The sequence below is a fragment of the Rhinoderma darwinii genome, chromosome 3, assembly GCF_050947455.1.
Source record: "Rhinoderma darwinii isolate aRhiDar2 chromosome 3, aRhiDar2.hap1, whole genome shotgun sequence".
NCBI lineage: Eukaryota > Metazoa > Chordata > Amphibia > Anura > Rhinodermatidae > Rhinoderma > Rhinoderma darwinii.
Genome location: NC_134689.1, coordinates 160,080,743 through 160,105,285, shown reverse-complemented (window position 1 = coordinate 160,105,285; position 24,543 = coordinate 160,080,743).

Here is a 24,543-nt window from a genome sequence, read left to right as displayed (position 1 = left end):
ATGCACATACTGTTGACTTAAATGATCCTTAAATTCACATACAATTCAGAAAGTATATATTATAAAAACAGCATAACTAATGTCCCAAACCATTTTTAGATGAGTGCGTTGCTGTCAGGGGTAATCCTAATCCTCAACCCTCTAGACAGGACCCTCAATATTAAAAAATTAGAAAAAGGCTCAAGAAATGTCAAAGTTGAAACATTGCATTTGTAATATATATTAATGTAAAATCACTTTTGGATGGACTATTGTCTTTCAATTTTTTAAGTAGCAAAATTAAAAAAGGGAGTTTCTAGCCCTTAAAAATAACAATAAAATGGCGGAAAATGTTTAAAAAAAATTACTAGTATACCTACCTTTTAAATTCTGAACTGTTCCAGTGCTCCCAGTTAATGACAGTCCCCGCTACTACTTGTTTTCAGCAATCTGATGCTCTCTGGCCAATATTCCATGAGGATGTGATGTCGCTGTGGACAACACATTCCTGCTGCAGGCAGAATTTGGCTGATGTAGTCATGTGGAACCAGAAAACAAGTCATTGTGCTCTGATAACAACAAGAAGAGGCATGGGAATCCTGGTGACTAGCAGCATGGTAATAGCGCCAAATACATTTTGAGTCATTTTAAAAATCATTTTTTGGGTCAGACAACCCTGTTAAGACATATAATTTGAAACACAAACTTTACCATAGTCACACAGATATTATGATTAGGAATAAGAGTGTTGTTTCATCTGTCTCCATAATAAAAAGTCATCAGTCATGATGAAAGTTAACAATACACACACATAAACTGGAGCAGGCTAAACATTACTGCGGTTATATTTTGGCAGATGTTATACTTTCCATTATTATGGAATATTGTGCTGAATAAGAACAAGACTATAAAAATGTATTAGTGTTTTCCATTGCATGACACTCTTACTGCAATGCAGAGAATATGATTATTGGATTAACAACAACAGTTTGTCTATTGAGGGCTATAAGACAGAGAGCAGAGAAATAAGAAGAAAATAAAACTCCATGTATATTTAGATTTACAAAACTAGTCATTTGTAAGACAGCAAACATAAAATTCATAACATCAATTCAGATAAACTCTTTTTTTTTTTTGGCTAGAATATGGCCTTTGGTTTTGGAGAGTTTATTTTTCCTGAAATGAATTGCTAATATTCCCCACATTTCTATAGAAGTAGACAGAAACAAGTGCACAGCTCCACAACTGCTGTTTTGTGCAATAGAGTATCCCCATTGGATTACAGTAGTAAAGGATTTAAACCAGCAGTACCTGCCTTACATGTTTATTATTCAGCCTCCAAGATCCCCTAAGCGGTGTTACATTTCACAATCGGATTTCATGATAAGAACCTGTGATCTCTATCATGCTGTTTTGTATCTTAATGCCAAGATGACACGATATACACAAGATGCATACAAATAACGCTAAAAGTTGCATGACAGACATTGTTTTTAAATCATTCATCCTACTTCTAAAACAGGGTATATAAAAGCTCTACTATCATAGGAAATGAATGGAAGGCTTTACACTTTCATATTTTAACAATGCATTAATTTGTACTTTAAATAAGTGAGGTTTGCGATATTCACATATGCAGGGGGTCATCACCTATGCGCTGAGAACTTTCCCTTACGCAATACACTTTTCTGACTGGGGGACAGCTTATTTGCAGAAAAGCCTGTCCTGTATTGTTATAGGGGACATGTTAGCTCTCTTGACATGTCTATTTACTAAATACTTGTATTACCCATAATAAAAAAAACAATTCTAGAGCATCTTTTCTTCAAACTGCATTGTGCTGGTGCTCTGTTATTCCTCCTTGAAATTTCTACGAGGTGTGTCCCAAAGGTAATGATAGTTTTATTTTTTACACACCCCAGGAGGGCGTGAGGAAAGTGGGGGTGGAGGATGTGGCGCGGGGGGGGGGGGGTATCTCAAGTATATGACTGTACCATCCTCAGTTGAGCCGAAGCCTTTCAAAGCGTCGGTACGGTACGAAACTGCAGAGGAGCATCGAGAAGCGTTACGCAATAAAATTTTGCATGAAATTTGGAAAAACAGCTTCAGAAAACGTAGAGATGCTAAAGACAGCGCATGGGAAAACTGCTTTGTCATCAGCCCAAGTATTCAGAAGGCCTTCAAGGTTGAGGATCAACAGCGCTCAGGGCAACCCTAATTGTCAAGAACTGATGAAAATGTGGCCATTATCAAGGCTGCTCTGGATTGGTACCTGTGTTTTGCGAGTGCGCCCTGACATTGCCAAAACATGGATCCCCACCATGACAATTCCACTGAGTCACACATCATTGGCTGTGAGGATGTTTTTGGCACAAAGAAAAATCCCTACCCTTCTTCACCCGCCCTATAGACCTGCATTGGCACTGTGTAACTTTTTTTTGTGCCCCAAAATCAAAACTCACTTTAAAGGACACCATTTTGGTACTGTTGAAAACGTCCAGTCAGCCGCAGCGAGGGCTATGTACAGCCACTCACATGAATAATTTCATCACTGCTATGATGAATGGGACTTACTTTGACAGTGATCGAGCCTAATTGTATGTTTTTTTAATAAAATTATTGTTTTGGAAATTATTCTAATTACTTTTGGGAGGCACCTCGTACATAAATTAACAACTAGGAATTACCATTCCCCTTGCCAATTGGGCATGTCCCTACACACACACACACAAACAAACACACTATATATATATATATATATATATATATATATATATATATATATATATATATATATAGGGTAACACCTACTGTTAAGATTCATTACAGTTTATTCATGTAGATTTCTGGCTACCAATAATGGAGGAAGGAGCAATAACATTTAATGGTGGTGGTATTAGTAATATTATTATTATTATTATTATTATGAATGATAATACCTAAATAGTCCTTAAACTATTGGATCTCTATTGTCTTGACTTTTGACTGTACATCTGCAGTCAGACCAGTAAGTATATGTATCTACAGGTCAGATTTGCTACAGAAAATCCTGCATCAAATTCAACCCAAATTCCGCAGAGAATTCCGGCCAAAAGTCTGCACCAAATCTTGTTTATTTCGATACAGAACTTTGGACGGATTTATTGCGGCAAAGAACAGCAGGAGGAGGATTTTTATGAATCCAAAAAACACAGTGATGCTAACAGTATGTTCTTGTGGGCTTAAGTGTGTCATTTGAGGACATGTATGTTTTAACGCTACTGTAATTCTAAATGTTATTAATAATTGGTGTTTTTTTTTGTTTTTTTTACTCTTTCTTAATTTTATGTTTACATTTTTGATTTTGCGCTTTAATCCTGATGCTACATTAACAGTTTCTGTACTACATTGTGTAAAAAGTAGCATTAAACACCACTTAAAATGCGGGTAAATGCTGTGTGTTAATATAACCTTATAACTCATGACCATTTTTTCCAACCACTAGCAAATATTAGACGTGTTGTTATAATATATTGCCTCCATTATGATTTGCATTAAATACACAGATTCTTTATCCTTTAATAGCTGTTAAATACCTCACAATCAGGATTTCCTGAAAGCAGTAATCACTAAAATACTATTCCTTCATGTTTTACCATAAGCATTAAGAGTTATGTATACTTTTGAAATAGTTTTTTTTTTATGAATATTTTTATCAGTGTGATTGGTGCAACTTTTAAAATACTTTTATTGAAAATAAATTTTACTTTTCAGATACAGCTGCTTAGTAATCTTTATACAGAGAAGCTGTAGTGTGTGCCATGACATGAATCCGTCAGGTCAGCGGCACTGACGGGTTCAGCGTCAGCAGATCCTGCATGTCTCTCACACACAGCATCCACCTGTAATTGATGACATCTAAGTTATGAATTTAGATATGATCGATAGCAGCTCGATCCTGCGTGTCAGAGCATGATCCATTCTTTCTTAAAACTTCATGGTTAGTACTTCAAAAAAATAATTCTCTAGTTTGTTGAATGCCTCCTATTTTATTTAGCATATTCATAAGTACAGGGGCGTAGCTAGGGGGGCAGGCGGGGCATGTGCCCCGTGAGCATCTAAGAGGGAAGGTGGGGGGTGCCAGGGCCACTGAAACCAGCCGCTACACCCTCCTGCACTATAGGTGATGATTGGCTGGGTACGTTCCGTGCCTAGCCATTCAGCGCCTTTCAACAACTCAAGCGGAGTGATGACTTCTTTGCGCCGCTTATGTAGTTGAAAGGTGCTGATTGACAGGGGAAACTCATACTGCCCTGCCAATCAGCGCCTTTCATATACGCAAACTGTGTAGTGACATAATCGCGCCGCTTGTGTCTATGAAAGGCACTGATTAGCAGAGCCGAATGACTTGCCCTGTCAATCAGCGCCTTTCAACGATGCAAGAGGCGCAAATCGCACTGCTTGCGTCATTCAACCCCAGCAAACCTGCTCAGAAGAGAGCAGGTCTGCATTGCCACTGGAAGGCATGGGAATGGGAACAAGATGAGTATGTAAAGTTTCTTTTTTTTAAATAAAAATGTGAGTGACATTATCTACAGGGGGGCCTCTATCTACAGGGGGTCGGCTCTATCTATATGTGGAGCACTGTAGGGGGAGATATATGTGAGGCACTATATATAGTGGTGGGCTATATACAGGGGTGGGCTTTATGTGGAGCACTATAGGGGGAGCTATATGTGAGGCCTTATATACAGGGGTGGGCTACATACAGGGGTGGGCTATATGTAGAGCACTATAGGGGGAGCTATATGTGAGGCACTATATACAGCGGTGGGCTATATACTGGGGGGCTATATGTGGAGCACTATAGGGTAAGCTATATGTGAGGCACTATACACATGGGTGGGCTATATGTGGAGCAGTATAGGGGGAGCTATATGTGTGGCACTAAATATAGCGGTGGGCTATATACAGGGGTGGGCTATACGTGGAGCACTATATGGGGAGCTATATGCAAGGCACTATATACAGGGATGGGCTATATGTGGAGCACTATTTATAGGGGGAGATATATGCAGGATACTATCTACAGGGGTGGGCTATACATTGGACACTATATACAGGGATGGGCCTTATCTACAGGGGTGCTTTATACAGGGGTGGGCTGTATATGAAGCACTATAGGGGGAGCTATATGTGAGGCACTATATACAGGGGTGGGCTATATAAAGTGGTGGGCTATATATAGGGGGAGATATATACAGGTTACTATCTACATGGGTGGGCTATATGTTGGACACTATATACAGGGGTGGGCTATATCTACAGGGTGGCTACATACAGGGGTGGGCTATATATGGAGCACCATAGGGGTATCTAGATGTGAGGCACTATATACAGGGGTGGGCTATATGTGGAACACTATTTATTGGGGGCGATATATGTAGGGCACTATCTACAGGGGTGGGCTATATGTTGGACACTATATACAGGGGTGGGTTTATTCTGCCTCTAATCAGCACTGTAGTCACTGTATGATCTGCAGCGAGATGATGGGTGGTATGATTTTTTTTGTGCAACAGCATCTCCCAGCTTATCCTTACCATTGTTTGGGCCATGCTGGGCGCTGTATACAATTTAGTGCAAACCTATACGGCAGGGGTTGCACTAAATTGAGCTGTATTTGTGCTGGTGTTGTATTTATGTACTGAGCTTGGTTCTGATGTTAAATATATGTACTGAACTTTATTCTGGTGCTGTATGTATGTATTGAGCTTTGTTCTGGTGCTGTATATATGTACTGATATTGGTTCTGGCACTGTATATATGTACTGAACTTGTTTCTGGCACTGTATATATGTACTGAGCTTGGTTCATGCACTGTATATATGTACTGAGCTTGTTTCTGGTGTTGTATATATGTAATGAGCTTGGTTCTGGTGTTGTATATAGAACTATATTGCTTGTAAAATGTACAAATGGCTTTTTTACATAAAAAAATTGGGAAAAAAATGACACCTCATTGATTGGTAGAAAAAACAAACATGGCGAGGAGAAAGGAGATGTCAGGAAAGAGGTTGGGGGAGCACAAAACTGAATTTTTGCCCCGGGCGCTGGATAACCTAGCTACGCCTTTGCGTAGTTAGACTGGAAAAGGCTAGCACAGCTCAGTACGGGACACAGCACTACAGCTGCACAGAGTTTCATTCCTCAGCAATTCCACTTGAAAGTAGACTCAGCTGAAATGTATGCCCACGGGGTGCTCAGCGACCAGGACAGCACAAAAGTATGTAAATATCTTCAACAGTAGAATTACAGTAGAATTAGAGTTATTCAATTAGTGAGTGTGGCGACGTTTGTTCTACTTTTGAAGATCTTTTTATAGGTAGCCTATTATTCTTAGAGAATAAGAGGACTTTTATTTATAGTATTTGTTAAAAAAAAAAATCCTCCTTACCTCCCTACAGCACCCACTTAGCTGAGCGCTTATAGTATTGAAAAAGACACTGCTTACCTCAGTTTTAACATAGCACATTTTGTCATAATACGACTTAAATGGGGGATCCAGCATTATAGCATTACATAAGATCAAATCCATGAAGTCTATGAGCTTGGAACGCCACCAATTTTTAAAATCTATTATTACCCTGTTGATCCATTCCAACATGCATGCAAAATGTAATGTAAAAGTGTTTTCCAATTTTATGTGAGCAAAGCTTATTCTCTGGGGGAGATCCATGAATTTCTTGCGTATGTTGTATTTAATTTCCTTACCATTTTCAAGATATCTGTTTGATATCAGAGATTGAAAATACTCTTAATAATATCAATATATTCCATGTCCTGCTGACTCAATGTGAGAGAGACCTCTAAAAAAAAAGTCATGCACTTGTGTGAGCAGGACTAAGTGGATGTATAAACATAATATAATGTAGTAAACATTTTTTTTAATAAAAAGACTCTGGAAACTCTCTGTAAACTACTTGTCCTCTATTATGCACTAAATCTGTTCTCAATCTAATCATATTGTAATTAATTAATATAAATATAAAGAAATCACCCAAATTCTACAAGTGATAAACAAGTAATAACTTATCATCCTTCTGCTTACTTAACGCCTTTTATTGAAGCGGACCTGCGTAGTACTATTGTGGAGCAGGAATAAACTGCCACTATGTGAAATCACATAGTGATAACGAAGAGACGGCAGCTGTCATCGATAGCTGACCCCCTCTGTTGCTGAGCTGGGGACCAATCAGCATGCCCCCATGCCGGCAATTACTGTGATTGGTCATTCTTTAGAGACTGACCAATCACAGTGTATATGATGTAGGAAACAGGAGAAAGCTCCTGTCACTGTCTCTGATCTCCTAATTTCTGTGAGATTTTCTGAGGAGATCAGAGAAGAGAGAGAATTATATTTCTATAATATTTAGTGCCCGTTATTCTTTAAAGTGCACATCAGCCCCTTATAGTTCCCCTCAGTAGTAACAATCAAACACATATAATAATCTTCTTTAGTGCCCATTGGTATATAAGCCCCCTTTAGTGCGCACCAGCCCTCTTTAGTGTCCACCAGCCCCTTTTAGTGCTCACCATCAGCCCATTATAGTGCCCATCAGCCCTCAGTAGTAACAATAAAATATATCTAATAATTTCCTTTAGTGTCCATCAGTATATAAGTCCCCTTTAGGGCCCATCAGCCCTCTTTACTGCCCATCCTTTAGTGTTGCTATAGAGTCTACCAGCACCTTTTATTGTCCACCAGCACCTTCTACTGCCAATCCTTTAGTGACGTTACAGTATCTGCCAGCACCCTTTAGCATCCACCAGCTCCCTTTACTCCCCATCCTTTAGTACTACTATAGTCCACCAGCACCTTTTAGTGTCCACCAGCACCCATTACTGTCCACCCTTTAGTGACGCTGTAGTGTCTGCCAGCACCCTTTAGTGCCCACCAGCACCGTTTACTGCCCATCCTTTAGTGCCCCACAGCACTAGTTCAAGAATAAATATGAGAAACAGATCATATCTAATGCTAGAGCACAGTACAAATCGTACGGTGCCAACCAGTGAGTGACAATAATACCAATATAAAGGGGGAGTGGGGATGAAAAGAAAGGGAGGGGATGGAGGGAGGGAGGGAGAGGAATGAGGAATGAACAGAGGATAACCACTGGTAAAGCAAGCACTCAGCTCAGCGTTATTATAAAAAAATATATAAAAAATGTATTAACAAAATGAATTAAAATGTGACAAAGTTAGCACCAAATGCAATCCTGTGTCTAAATAACAAAAGTAAACACAACACAAAAACACATACAATAAACAAACATAAATAGACATCACAGGCCCGGGCTGGTCACTAGTAGATTGCTCACATACATCATTTCAACCGTTTGTTCATGTAAACATATATAGTACACAAACGCTGTTGCATATGATTGCAAATATAAGGTCACTCAAAGTAAGTAAGTCGTATATAGATCAGATAGGTAATGAGCCAGAGATAGTCCCGTTCAATGGGGAATGACAGGCGGACCACCCAGCTGGCGTGTACCACGTGGGCATAACAAACGTATCAGCTGCAGATATGAGGTGAGTGTTATTTCCTCTTGAGGCACATTTGTAACGATTGTGCCAACATGTATAAACTAATAAGCCTTATTGCATCCGCAATGTATGCGGTTACATTAACATGATAGACAGACCATAATATGAAACCAACAGCGATTAATCAGTGACACATTTCCAAATCATATCATATACTCATCGCCAGATGACGTGGCTTCTGGAGTATGGATCTGCATATAGTCAGTAAGTTCCGTAGGCAGTGTCAATCTGTTGGCTCCAAACTGATATTTACTGTAAGCCATAAAAGGAATCTACTGTTGGGATCGACAATCTTTACCATCAGCCATTGTTATTGGGTTCTCTTCATGCTGCTGACTACGACACTGACCGCTGGAAAGGCAATACGCCTATAACCAACAGATTGACACTCCCTACAGAACTTACTGACTATACGCAGATCCATACTCCAGAAGCCACGTCATTTGGCGATGAGTATATGATTTGGAAATGTGTCACTGATTAATCGCTGTTGGTTTCATATTATGGTCTGTCTGTCATGTTACTGTAACCTCTTACATTGCGGATGTAATAAGGCTTATTTGTTTACACAAACATCTATTTATTTTTGTTTATTGTATGTTTTTTTGTGTTTACTTTTGTTATTTAGACACAGGATTGCATTTGGTGGTACCTTTGTCACATTTTAATTAATTTTGTTAATACATTTTTTATATATTTTTTTATAATAATGCTGAGCCGAGTGCTTGCTTTACCAGTGGTTATCCTCTGTTCATTCCTCATTCCTCTCCCTCCCTCCATCCCCCTCCCTTTCTTTCCATCCCCCCTCCCCCTTTATATTAGCACTAGTTCAACCTTACCCACTACTATCATATATTTAAGTAATAGTTTTGTGGGGTTCTTTTTTATTTTATCTTTATAAAAAAAAAAAAAACACAAAAAAAAGACAAAAAAAAGTTTTAGTAATAGAATAGTTTAGTCATTTAGTAGTACATTTGTGTGCTACTCTTACACGTCACAGTTTCCTTGCCAGGGTTCAAATTTTGTCTTAATAAAAAAAGACAAAAAAAAATTAATAGTAATTCAGGAATTTTGATTTGGACGTCAACTTTAGTGCAGCGTTATTACACACCCAGAATGTCTCATCTATTTAGCGTGGAGGAGGCATATGCCATTTTATGTTCGGATACTGAAAGCGCCAGTGAGGATAAATCTTAGTTTTTGTTATCCTCCTCCACTGATGACAAGGAACCCCCTCAGAAACGAAGGTGGGCTAATGATCTGAATGAGCGCAGCACAACTGACCCCAGAACAAGTGACCCCATCTGGCTACCGCCGACCTCCTACACACCTAAAGTACCTGAGATTACCTCTGCCCCTGGCATAAAAATAAATCCAACTGGCTTTCAAGAAATAGATTTTTTTTTTATTTTTTCGGATACTTTAGTTAACCTTATGGTTGTGCAAACAAATTTCTATGCACAACAATTCTTAGCCAAAAATCCGACATCCCATTATGCCAGAACCCAAGCCTGGCATCCAACCAATCCAAACCAAATTGCAACCTTCTGGGGGCTCTTGCTCAACATGAGCCTTATATTAAAAAAAAAACAATCATAAAATCATATTGGTCCACAGATATGTTGTATGCTAAACCTATATTCTGTGCTGTGATACCTCGAAAAAGTTTTGAGGCCCTTTTAAGGTTTTTATATTTTGCTGACAATGAGCAGTGCCCACCCCCGGATCATCCAAATTTTGACAGGCTGTTCAAAATTAGGCCCCATCATCACATATTTTAATTTGGTTTTTGAAGAAGTTTATGTTCCTGAAAAATCATAGCCATTGCCGAATCATTAGTCCATTTCAAGGGAAGGCTTCATTTCCATCAATATTTGTCAAACAAGAGAGCCAGGTATGGCATAAAAATATATAAACTGGCCGAGAGTCAGGCTGGATATACACACTCCTTTTGTGTGTACAAGGGGAAAGACACACAGATTAGTCCCGCAGAGTGCCCCCCATTTATTGGCACAAGCGGTAAAATAGTGTGAGACCTGCTGCATCCTCTGATGGATAAGGGGTACCACCTATACCTCGACAATTTCTACACTATTGTTCCGCTTTTTAAGTGCCTTGTTGAAAGGAAAACACTGGCCTGTGGCACTGCTCACAGGAATCTAAAAAACCTTCCAAATCTTTTCCTTGCTGGAAAAACTGGCAGTTGGCGAAACCAGGGCATGATACGATGAAAATGTGCTCCTGGTAAAATTCAGGGACAAAAAAGAGGTCCTCATGCTCTCCACAATTCATGACAACACCACAAACCCAGTTTCAGTGGGTGGTACCACTATTTCAAAGCCAGTATGCATACAGGCCTACAAAAAACATGGGAGGGGTGGATTTGGGAGATCAACTAATGAAGCCATACTGTGCCATGCAAAAGACAAAAGTATGGTACAAAAAACTGTCAGTATATTTAATTGAAATGGCCCTCCTCAATTCTTTTGATTTGTACCGAAGTGCTGGCAATCGTTCTATGTACCTCGAGTACCTTGAAAAAGTTATTAAAAAATTTACTTTTAAAGACCAAGAGGAAGGAGCAGGTAGTAGGGCTTCAGGAAGTGAGGCAAGTAGAATTGGCCCTGGCCAGCACTTCCCAAGTGAAGTACCCCCAACGGAAAAGAAGAGCCATCCACAAAAACAATATTGTGTGTGCTCGAAGAGTGGTAGCCGAAATGATACGATATATCAATGCAACACTTGCCCCTCCAAACCAGGGCTTTGCATGAAAGAATGTTTCAGAATCTACCATTCTTCAATGGATTACTATTTTTTTTTCATGCCTTTATCAATTTTCAGGATGTCCATCTAAACTTCATCTTACATTTTATGTCACCTTCATTTAAAATTGCCCACGTTTGCACGAATTGAATATATAAAACAAAACAAAAAATCATTATACCCCTAGATGAATACCACCATGGTGGCCCAAGATCACCCAAGCAAAAATGAAGCCTTGAAGATCCTCATGGTACACCTTCACTTCTGGGCCCCACCGTGTGCCTGTACAATAAAAAAGGTCACATATAGGGTGTCAACAAAAAAACTGAATGAATTGTGAGTTCTTTTTTTTCCTATTGGTGCTTGACACATCCCCAAAAATGTTTCATCAAACTCACAAGTCTGTAAAATAAATAAAAAATTAAATTCTACCAATTTTGTTTTAATTCCTAATCTGAAAAGTCAAATGTCGCACTATACCCCAAGATGAATACCTTGAGGTCTTGTGGGGTCACGTCTTCTGAGTTTCCACTGTATTGGTCAAAAATAGAGATTTTGCTGATACCCTCACTTATTTATTATATACAAAGTGAGTTTTAGGGAACCACAAAGGTGTATACCACCAGTATATGCAATTTTATATTTTGGAAATAGGAAGAAGGGAAAAGAGTTAGAGCACTCCCTGTAGTGCCCATTCACACAGATTAACGCACCGTTGCTATTTCAGACAGAATTAGCCAGCATGTTAAAATAAAACAATGTGGACAATTGCAAGAATCTAAAATTGTATAATAAATTCAGTGAATCTAAGAGAACTTTGAGAATTGACAACTTTTAGACTAGCAAGCTTATAGTGACACATTCAGTGCACAGCACAGAACCAAAAATTGATACAATTTCTATTTACAAATAGAAAATACTGCAACTGTCAATGCATACAAGAAACAGATACAATGTTTAATGATTGACAGCAATACTAATTCACACAGTACATACAATATACCAGAGTGATAAGATCTTCACTTACCTCAGCAAGCAATAGAGTCCAACCTTGTTGTACAACAGTAGCAATTGATAATAGAGTATACAAAAGACAAATTCTGTTCTTCAAGTGCAGGATAAGGGGTTTTCTGCACTGCTATATAAATTTTGACCTACATTGATAAAATAAAAAATATTATTTTAGAATTATTTTAACAAAAACATATTAATAAAGTTTATTATTTTCGTTCTCTACAGGAACCACAACTCTTTTCCCTTCTTCCTATTTCCAAAATATAAAAATCCACTGTATTGGTACCTCGTGGACTCTGATAACACAATATGGTCACATAAATACCTCCCTCAGACTCTCTGGCACCACCCCCAGACGAAGGCTTTCAGCCGAAACGTACGTCGGATGTGACGCCAGACAGCACAAATCTATGGGTAAGTTGCTTATACTTGCTTATACTATATATTTATATATCCACATATACTTTTTATGTAACCATTTGTTTGGGTCTGATGCTGACTACATCTTTGCCCTCAAATGATTACTCAAGCCTGGGATTCTTTGCATATTATCTAGAACACATTACATGTCTCCTGGGTTTATATATTGTATACACTATGTAGAGCACTGAATGTGCTTTCATAGTTGCAGTTACTCCAAGCCTTACTCATGATACTTCCAAAACACATATGTTTATTTATCCAACTATTATCAACTGTCTGGCCTCATGTGTGTGTTTTTTATATTTTGTACCAATAAAATTATATATTTTATCAGTATAAGCATTGTTTTGACTCTATTTTTAGGTTTTCATTCTGATTATGTTATGAGTCACCGCTGACGTCGCCCATAGTCATGGTCGTTTTCTAATATATGCCCTCCCCCCATATAATATATTATATATGACCTACTGATATCTATTTAGTTTCTTTATAAAGGGGTATTTAAGGTGTCCTCCATATTGGTTAAGTATAAAAACACAATATGGAGCCTAAAAAATATTCCAGCAGAATCAGTGATCAAAAACCAAATGGTGCTCCTTCCTTTCTGACCCTTGCCGTGTGCCCATATAGCAGTTCACAACCACATATGGGGTATTGCTGTAATTAGGAGAAATTGCATAACAAATTGATCATGCTTTTTCTTCTATTACCCCTTGTATACATGAAAAATGTTGGGCTAAATCGAAGTTTTATTGGAAAAATGCAATTTTTCATTTTCACGGCCCAGTGTTTATGACTTCTATGAAACACCCATGGAGTCCAAATGCTCACTACACCACTAAATAATCCTCAAGGGGTGTAGTTTCCAAAATGGGTTCACTTCTTCGGGGTTTCCACTGTACTAATACCCCAGCGGCTCTTCAAATGCAACATGGTGCCCTACCTGAAAACTATTCCAGCAAATTCTGTGCTCCAAAAGACAAATGACGCTCCTTCCCCTCTGAGCTTTGCCATGTGCTCAAACAGCAGTTTATTACCACACATGGGACATTTCCGTAATCAGGAGAAAATGCTTTACAAATGTTGGGGTGCTTTTTCTCCTTTATTCCTTGTAAAAATTAGAAAATCCTATGTCTTTTTCAGAAAAAAAGTAGATTTTCATCTTCACAGACTAATTCCTATAAATTCAGAAAAAAACTAGTGGGGTAAAAATGCTAACTATACCCCTATAAAAACTCCTTAAGGGGTATAGTTTACAAAATGGGGTCACTTTTTGGGGGTTTCCACTGTTTTGGTCCCTCTAGTGCGTTGCAAACACGACATGGCACTGAAAATTATTCCAGCAAAATCTGCTCTCCAAAATCCAAATGGTGCTTCCTTCCCTTCTTAGCCCTGCGGTGGGTCTAAACAGAAGTTTATGACCATATATGGGGTACTGCAATAGTCAAGAGAAATTGCTTTACAAATTTTGGGGTTCTTTTTCTCCTTTATTCCTTGTAAAAATTAGAAAATCCTATTTTTTTCAGAAAAAAAGTTGATTTTTATCTTCACAGACTAATTCCAATAAATTCAGAAAAAAAACCTGTGGGGTCAAAATGCTAATTATACCCTAGAAAAATTCCTTAAAGGGTGTAGTTTCCAAAATGGGGTCACTTTTGGCTGTTTTGGTCCCTCTAGTCTGTTGCAAACGTAACATGCCACCGAAACCCATTCCTGCAAAATCTGCGCTCCAAAATCCAAATGGTGCTCCTTCCCTTCTTAGCCCTGCGGTGGCTCTAAACAGAAGTTTATGACCACATATGGGGTATTTTCGTAAACAGGAGACATTTTTTTTATTTCATTTTTACAGACTAATTCAAATAAATTTATAAAAAAAACTGTGGGGTCAAAATGCTAAAGGGGTGTAGTTTTCAAAATGGGGTCGCTTTTGGGGGGTTTCCACTGTTTTGGCACCACAAGACCTCTTCAAACCTGACATGGTGCTGAAAATATATTCTAAAAATAGGAGACCCCAAAATCCACTAGGTGCACCTTTGCTTCTGATGCCTGTGTTTCAGTCCATAAGCATGCTAGGGCCACATGTGTGATATTTCTAAAAACTGCAGAATCTGGGCAATAAATATTTAGTTGCATTTCTTGTGTAAAACGTTCTATGTTACAGAAAAAAATGTATTACAAATTAATTTTGTAAAAAAAAAATGAAATTTGTAAATTTCACATCTATTTGGCTTTAATTCCTGTGAAATGCCTAAAGGGTGAAAACACTTTTTGAATGTGGTTTTGAATACTTTGAGGGGTGCAGTTTTTAAAATGGGGTGCATTATGGGGGTTTCAAATATATTAGCCCCTCAAAGCCACTTCAGCACTGAACTGGTCCCTGAAATATAGCCTTTGAAATTGTCTTGAAAATGTGACAAATTGCTGCTAAAGTTCTGAGCCTTGTAATGTCCTAGAAAAATAAAAGGACGTTCAAAAAACGATGGAAACATAAAGTAGACATATGGGAAATGTTATTTATTAACTATTTTGTGTGGTATTACTTTTTGTTTTACAAGCAGATACATTTAAATTCAGAAAAAATCATAATTTTTGCACATTTTCGCAAAATGTTGGTGTTTTTCACAAATAAGCAATGAATTTATCCACCAAATTTTTCCACTAACATATAGTACAATATGTCATGAAAAAACAATCTCAGAATCAAAATAAGCCTGTTCCTCAAGGGGTTAAGGTTGCCGAGCAGAGCACAAAGCATTGTAATGATATTCGAGTAGTTGCAAGACAAGCAAAATTGTTACTAAAAAAACAAAACAATAAAAGCACACAAAAATGCATAAACAGTGGGTTCCTCCTCCTTTCACATCTTTGGAAACACGTGGGGTGAGTGGCCAATGCAGTTTACCTGACTGTCCGGCCGGACTCTTGGAATTTTCTACACTGGGATATCTGGAGGTTTCAGCTGCCCTTCATTGCGGCCTGTTGGACACCCACGACCACGGCCTGGATTTGGCTCACTGCCCATCTACAGTGTGGCGTGTTCTGCTGCCGGGTGGACTTTCTGCCTCTAACTCCGGAGGTTCCGGTCCTGTGATACTGACTGATAGTGAGTAACCGGTACATTTGCTGAGCACAGCTCAAATTTTTACGGAGGACCTGAGGGCTCTCAGGGCCTCTACATCTCCTATTGCTATTGCTGGGGTCTGTGGCCCAATTTTTTCTAGGACTGTCTGTACAATGGTGCCAGCCTAATTTCATGGATTGAGAGAGGAGAGATTGCTTGTTTAGCACAGGACGATTGTATTGCAATTTCTTACATATTGATCAGTGCATAGCCATGGTCAAAGGCAATAAAGCTGAGAGCTGGGATACCCCCAAACAGAAAAAAAAAGGTCAATCCGACATAGATAAATTTCTGAGTAGGAGATCGTCTACCTTGAAGAGAGATGCTCATAAAAATGTGCAGGCTACTTCTCAACAATCTGAATTGATGGATTCATCTGGTGATAGCACAGGGGATGAAGCTCCTAGAGGAGTCAGCTCCAGCTCCATAAATTTATCAAAGACCGCTATGCAAATGATAATAGAAACTGCACTTAAACCTGTCATGAAGGAGCTTGTGGACATTCAACAAGAAGTGAGACACATGCATTATAGAGTTGAGCTACTAGGAGAGAACCAAACCTCACTACTTAACTATGGCAAATCTACCACAACCACCATGGAAAATTGTCAGATACATTTCAACAGCCTTCTTTCCTATGTGGAAGATCAGGATAACCGGGGTAGGAGAAATAATCTTCGGCTGAAAGGTATCCCGGAATCGATTCTACCTTCGGATATACAGGTTCATGTATTCAATATGTTGAAATCGTTATTGCCTAATGACCAAGCCAATGCTCTGATGGATGAAAGGGCGCACAGAGCTTTGTGGCCGAAACCGAAAGATGGAGATCCTCCTCGCGATGTAATTTGTCGGCTCTTGAATTCTGCTCACCGTCATATGATTCTTCGGACGCTAGAGAAACTCAAACTTTGTCACATAATGGCTATGTTTACACTATTTTTCAAGATATTCCTCCGATCACTTTGAATAAGCGTCGACAGCTCAAACCGCTGACCGAGGCTTTGAAGGCCATAGATATTCAATACCGCTGGTTATTTCCATTTGGAATTGCCTTCGTTCTCAATGGCTCTATGAAAAAATATTAGATGTCCTGATGACCTTTCATCTTTATACGACGAACTCGGTTTAGAACCTCAACGGCCTCTGTCCTGGTTACAGATCACTGATGTAGCTTATCTACCGGCTCTTCCCAGAGTTACCCCTTGGTATTCAGTTAGGGGGAAAACTTGCCGTAAGAGGCTCTCTACTCCTCCAGATGCAAATCCAAATGAGACTCCATGTGAAGACATTATTGTTTTCAGTTCATACTTTACTTCTACAGTGGAGTTGTTTGCTGTATGCTTTTTGGTTGGGTTCATAAGACACATTTAATTAAGATGTTTATTTTCTCTCTAACTCCTGTTATATCGGATTGTGGCTTAGTTTCAAGATGTCTATGATGTTTCTCTGTGATTTTCTCCCTACCTAGTAAGGTGAACGTTATCATGCTAAGCATGGCAGTTAGAGAAGGCTAACGGTTGTTCTGTATATAATTTGTATATAACGTTTTCCTCTCTCCATTCATATTTTTTTGTAATTTAATTACATAGGTTAATTCTTGTGTTTTTAGGGATTTCTTAGAATCCATACTTGTAACACATATCTGAAGTTATTATTAGCTTACTCTGTCAAACATGTCCACAGTACACATTACTACATGGAATGTGAAGGTATGAATTCGCCTACTAAGAGATCCAGACTTTTTCAGATTTTGAGATCTCAAAACACGGATGTTGCTATATTACAAGAAACGCATTTTGTTACTGGGAAGATACCTTTGTTATCATCTTATTCTTCATATTTTAACAAATGGTATCATTCACAACATCCTGCTTTGAAAAAACGAGGTGTGACTATAGCAGTCAAAAAATCTGTCCCCTTTACGTTCACCTCCCAACTATCTGATCCAGAAGGCAGATTTCTTTTTGTAAAAGGCTTAATCGTCAATACACCTGTTACGATTGCAGGTATATACACTCCGAACATCCAACAAATCCCGTGGTTAGTTGAGACCTTGAAGCAACTGAAATTATTTCAGACCGGTATATGTATTTTAATGTAACTTTAGAGCCTTCTCTTGACTCCTCGAAGGGTCGCTCACAACAGTATTATAGAAGTCTCAGATTATTACATAGGGCACTTTCTGACTTGCAAATGTGGGATGAGTGGAGGTTATTCTTTCCAACGGATAGGGATTACACCCATTTTTCTGCACCTCATCATTCTTATCAAAGACTTGATTACTTATTTGTCAGGGCTTCACAGCATTCCATGGTGTCTAAGGTAACCATAGGGCAGATTGCCATATCTGATCATTCCCCAGTTGTCATGGATTTCCATATGACATCCTTGCCCAAGGAAATATACACTTGGCGGCTCAATGAGATGTTAAAATCAAGTATTAACACCAAGAATATTTCTAGCTGTATAAATAAATATTTTGAGGAAAATATTGATGATCACGTTTCCATGCCAACAACTTGGGAAGCGCACAAAGCAGTAATCAGAGGGGAGTTTATCTCACTAGGCTCACATTCTAAGAAAGCGCACAGATGAGACATTGATGAGACATTGGGGAAGATCCCATTGCTGGAAGGTCAACATAAACAATTTCTTGCTCTTCAGACACAACATGAATTAACTGTACAGAGGGAACATCCCAAACAGATATTGAATCTTAGAGCTTCTAAGGCTTACTTAAATTCCAAGCATGCTATTTATATACATGATAACAGGGAACCCAAGCTCATGGCTCTTTTGGCTAAAAGGAGACAGGACCAGGCCTATATTAAAACTATTTGATCTGATAGTGGAGTGGAAATCACGGATACTGATGCTATTGCGCAACAATTTAAGACATACTATGAGGCTCTTTATAATCTTAGGAACCAGGAGTCTGGGGAACAGTCTGTGCAGAAGAGCATAGCGATTGATGATTTCTTGAAGGACTTACATCTACCTTCTCTTAATGGTCCCCAAAAAGATGCATTGTCTCGACCCTTTTCTCTGACTGAACAGGAGGCTGCCTTGAAACATATCCGTTAAGGAAAAGCCCGGGCCCTGATGGCCTCCCAGTGATATACTATAAAACTTTCAGAGAAATGCTTTTACCAAATATGCTTTCTACGTTTAATTCTCTTTCTGGTACTGGTGGTTTCACCCATCAGACATTAGAAGCACACATTTCCATCCTTCCTAAGGAAGACAAAGATCCAACTCTTTGTAGTAGTTATCGCCCTATATCGCTACTAAATGACGATGTAAAGTTATATGCTAAAGCACTGGTAATAGATTAAAACTCCTATTACCAAATTTGATCCATCCTGAACAGGTGGGCTTTGTAACTCAGAGAGAGGGCAGAGATAATACTCTGAGGGTGCTTCACTTAATCCAATTGGCTCGTAAGAGGAAACTTCCCCTAGCTAAGTTGTCGACAGATGCTGAAAAGGTATTCGATCGTATAGATTGGATTTTTATGGTCGGAGCTCTTCGGAAATATGTCATACCGGAATTTACCATTACTCAAATTATGGCTTTATATACGTGCCCCTCAGCTAGAGTTCGTGTAAATGGTACTTTATCTCCTTATTTTGAAATCTCGAATGGCACAAGGCAGGGCTGTCCTATATCACCTCTCTTATTTGTTTTTACAATTGAGACATTAATTCAGAATATTCGCCAAAAACACAGATCAAGGGAATTGGAGTTGAAGAACAGACGCATCTGACAGCAGCCTTCACAGATGATCTATTGGTCTTAACTTCAAATCCGAATGAATCCTCTTTGGCTATTGCCACTGCATTTGTTCATTTTGAAGAGATCTCCAATTTTAACCCCTTAATGACTAGCCTATTTTAGACGTTAATGACCAAGCCATTTTTTAAGTTTTTCCATCGTCTCATTGAAAGAGCTATACACTTTTTATTTTTGCGTCGACATAGCTGTATAAGGTCTTGTTTTTTGCGGGACAAGTTGTAATTTTTAATAGCACCATTTTGGGGTACATAGAATTTATTGATTAACTTTTATTAACTTTTTTTGGGGGGGGGATAGAAAAAAAACTGAAATTTTGCCACTCTTTTTTGCATCCTAAATCTACGCCGTTTACCGTGTGGTATAAGTAACACAATAACTTTATTCAGCGGGTTGTTGCAATTGCAACGATACCAATTTGTATAGGTTTTCGTATGTTTTACTACTTTTACACAGTGAAAACACTTTTTTTTCAAAATTATTTGTTTTTGTGTCTCCATATTTGAAGAGCCGTAACGTTTTTATTTTTTCGCCGATGCAATTGTAGGAGGGCTTTTTTTTTTGCAGGACGACTTGTAGCTTTTATCGGTACCATTTTGAAGTAGATGCGACTTTTTGATCACTTTTTATCACATTTTTTTTAAGGCTGGATTCAAAGAAAACAGCAATTTTTGCATGTTTTTTTATTTTATTTTTTTACGACGTTCACCGTGCGGGTTAAATGATGTAATAAGGTTATAGTTGGGGTCGTTACGGACGCGGCGATACCAAATATGTGTAACTTTTTTACTTTATTTTGTTTGTTAATAATAAAGCAGTTTGTAAGGGGAAAAAGTGGGTTTTTCATTTTTTTTTTACTTTTTTACTAGTCCCACTAGGGGACTTCACTATGCGATCCTCCGATCGCATTTATAATACACTGCAATACTTCTGTATTGCAGTGTATTATGCCTGTCTGTGTATAACGGACAGGCATCTGCTAGGTCATGCATCCGGCATTACCTAGCAGGCATTCACCACAGGTAGACCTGGGGGCCTTTATTAGGCCCCCGGCTGCCGTTAGAGACACAGACACTCGGCGATCTTATCGCCGGGAGTCAGTGGGATAAGAGGGAGCTCCCTCCCTCTCTCCAAAACCACTCAGATGCGGTGCACACTATTGAGCACCGCATCTGAGGGGTTAAATGGGTGAGATCGATACTTATCTCGATCTCACCCGGCAGAGCAGGGACGCCCCCAGCCCTTAGCTGCCTCTGGCAGCTGAGAGCAGGGAGATCTGACAGCTCCCTGCTCTGTTTACTTATTCCGATGCCGCAACGTAAAAAGTCTATGGCATCGGAATAAGGCCCGTTAGTGACCGACGTAGAAACACTATGGGCCGGTCACTAACGGGTTAAGATTAACCCTACTAAATCTTTTATTTTTTTAGTCCCACCAGGGGACTTCACTATCCGATCTGCTGATCGCATATATAATGCTTTTGTATACTTAGTATACCAAAGCATTATTGCCTGTCAGTGTAAAACTGACAGGCAATCTCTTAGACCATGCCTCCGGCATGGCCTAACAGGCATTTGCTGAAGACAGACCTGGGGGTCTTTGTTAGGCCCCCGGCTGCCATGGAAACCCAACCGCGACCCACGATTTATTAGTGGGGGCGCCGATGGGGTGACAGAGGGAGCTCCCTCCCTCTGTCAAATACATTAGATGTCGCTGTCGCTGTTAGACCATTGACGTGGTTTGAATCCTTGCTGTCTTCCTCCACACCGATCCCCAAATCCGTTTCTTTGATATATAAGAAACTTGTCAGTTTGAACACAGTGACTCCACTACCATATATTAGCTCTTGGGAGAAAGAACTTAATGTCAAATTTACCTCTACCAACATACAACAGATCTATAGGTTTAGCTGTGGTCCATCTAGATGCATTAACCTGCGAGAAACTTCTTTAAAATTAGTGAGCTGGTGGTTCAAAACTCTGGTATTGCTACACAAAGTCGATTGCTCTATTTCCTCGCTAAGCTGGAGATGTCGCAAACAGAATGGCTCATACACACACATTTGGTGGGACTGTGACTTAATAAAGCCTTTTTGGGATGAGGTGGAACGGATTCTGAGAATTATATGTCCAACAGCTCCTACTCTATCTACCTCCCTATTGTTCTTAAATTTACTGCCAGATTCCTCCTCCGCTCCTAGAGGGGTTCTGTGGTCACATTTAGTTTTAGCGGCAAGAGCTATGATCCCCTTGTATTGGCGCAAAGAGGATCCCCCATCTATTGCTCATTGGCTACAGAAAATAGCACAAATGTCCTGGTTAGAAGAATTGAGCTATCTCGTACAATGGAATATGGGTAAATACTATAGAATATGGCTTCCCTGGCTTAATTTCCTCTCAGACTGTAACGTCCGTGGTCGCTGACCACAAACTCCTTCCATCCACTCGACGCCCTTCACTCCAGAGATGTCTGCACATACGGCCGTCCTGTTCCACAGTGACCACCAGGGTGCACTTGCGAGCTCAGTCCAGACTCAAAAAGCCAGTCGGCACACATGTGGGAGATTTAGCTGATTGCTCCCAGGGCACACTGGGCTATAAGAAGGTCTCAGCCCCTTCCTCCCACGCCTGAGCGTTGTTGTCGTATCCTAAGTTTGTTTTGCAAATGGTACCCTAGTGTTTCCTGCTTCCAGTGTTTCCTGCTCTTGTATCCTGTAACCTGTATCCTGATCTAGTGCCGTGTTGAGCTGTTGCCGCTCTGTGCTGTATGCCACGCCTGTCCTGCCTACTCCACGCCTGACGTCTACCTTCTGCCTAGTCCCAGCCAAGCCTGCCTTGCTACTGTCCGAGCTGAACTATAGACTCTGACCTGAGCCCTGTTGGCCAGCTGCCATACCGCCAAGGCGGTACGGCCTGTGGGTCCACAAACCCTACATGACACAGACCCTGATGGTTTCAATAGTTGTTTGGGGTTCTAATACTTCTTACACCTCCAGAATTCTAGCGGATTTATGAGGGTGGGTTTCTGCTCCTTTGCTTTTCAGTATGATAATACTTTATTCGGGTAGAGTGTTGGAAATGTGATTGATATGTTTACTGTTTCTATTTGTTATTGCACTGGAATCTACTTGTATATGTAGATTGGTAATTGCTCTATTTTGATGTAATATGTTGTAATTTCTTCATGACTGTATATGTCTATTCAAACTTGTTTTTTGTATATCAAAATGTTTGAAAGTAAAAATGTAAAATCACTAAATAAAGTTTTGAAGAAAAAAAAATGCATAAACCGAATGCATCACCCACTGGTAATAAATGTCAAAACATGTATGTGCCAGCATCATTAAAATATTTATTTTCGATCATTGACAAAATACCTTAATTGTATGAGTGCCTTAAAAAATAATAGCAGTCATTATCCTTTTCCCGTGGAAACCTTAGAATGTATGCATGCCATTATTGTATAACGGTCAAGTCATAAATTCTCTTTGAGATCAACTGGAAATGACTTAGCAAAATATTATCAACAATCAGAACGCTTATCAAATGATACTTTTTAAATAGAACTATAGAAATGCCTTAAGCTGCAGGCGGTATATCACCTGGTAATATCAAATATATGCTGCTTTTTAAACAACGGAAATTTGAAGCAACATTAGATGTGGGCTGTGTGCTCGATTGAGCTGGAGACTACATATCCTTTTTAAACAGATACATAGAATTCAGCCGTAATAATTCTTGAACCAGACTTTCTGCACAGATTTGTATTACATATATCGTAGTCAATATTTGCTGTTGTCATCAGTTCTCTTGATATAATGCAGGTCAGGTCAAGCATGAACCCTTGAAAGTTAGAAATACCATTAATGGTTTATGGTTTCTTGTTCTGTGTACCCAGCAAGCTAAATCCTAAAACCATATTTTTCACATCAAACGTAAGATAAAACTTTAGATATTATATAGCTGTGTTTTATAATAACAAAAATCAGCTTAGATGCATTAAAGAAAATAGGATTTATTCTATTTTTTTCATTCTGTATTATCAAATATTAAATGATAAGGAAATTATTAAAAGATACATTTTATAATAGTGTATTTTGGCTTAAAAAGGTAAAAAATTAAAAAAAGGGAATGACATAACTGGACAACCCCTCCCTAAAATTAGATTACTCCAACAATTAGCTGGTATGACAAGAGGAAGCTCTGTACGGTCACTGGTGATCATGTAATATATTGTTGAAACAATCCCGCCAAATCAGAAACTATTCTCTGCCGTATCTCTCCCATTTGGCTTTAAGAGGAGGCTCCCAAGTGGGGGAAACCTCTCTATCAGGGCCGGCGTCAGCACCCGGCAAACCCGGGAAAGTGCCGGGGCCCACTCCACTTGGGGGGGCCCACTCAGTCCCCGGGTGTTGACGCTGCCGTCGTTAAGGCATCACTGTCCATATGTGGACAGTGATGTAACAAGGAGAGGAGTCCCAGGCAGAGCGCTAGCGGCTCTGCTCAGGGACTCCATCTCTGGGAAAGCCTGTGACATCGCTGTACGTATATGGACAGTGATGTCAGGACCAGAGCAGTGTCCCAGCCTGGCGTAGCTAGCAACTGCGACCGGGCCCTTAAGCCCGTTGCCGCACAGCGATGACTGCGCTTCCGACTGAGTGCAGAGGAGGAAAAGGATCCTCCACACGTTGTGGGAACGGGATTAGGTAAGTAATTATGTTATTCTTTTTCTATTAGGTACCTATGGGGTATTATACTAGGTATGGTAGGGGAGCATTATACTGTATGGGACAGATATGGGGGGCATTATACTGTGGGGCAGCTATGGAAGGCATTATACTGTATGGGGGCATTATA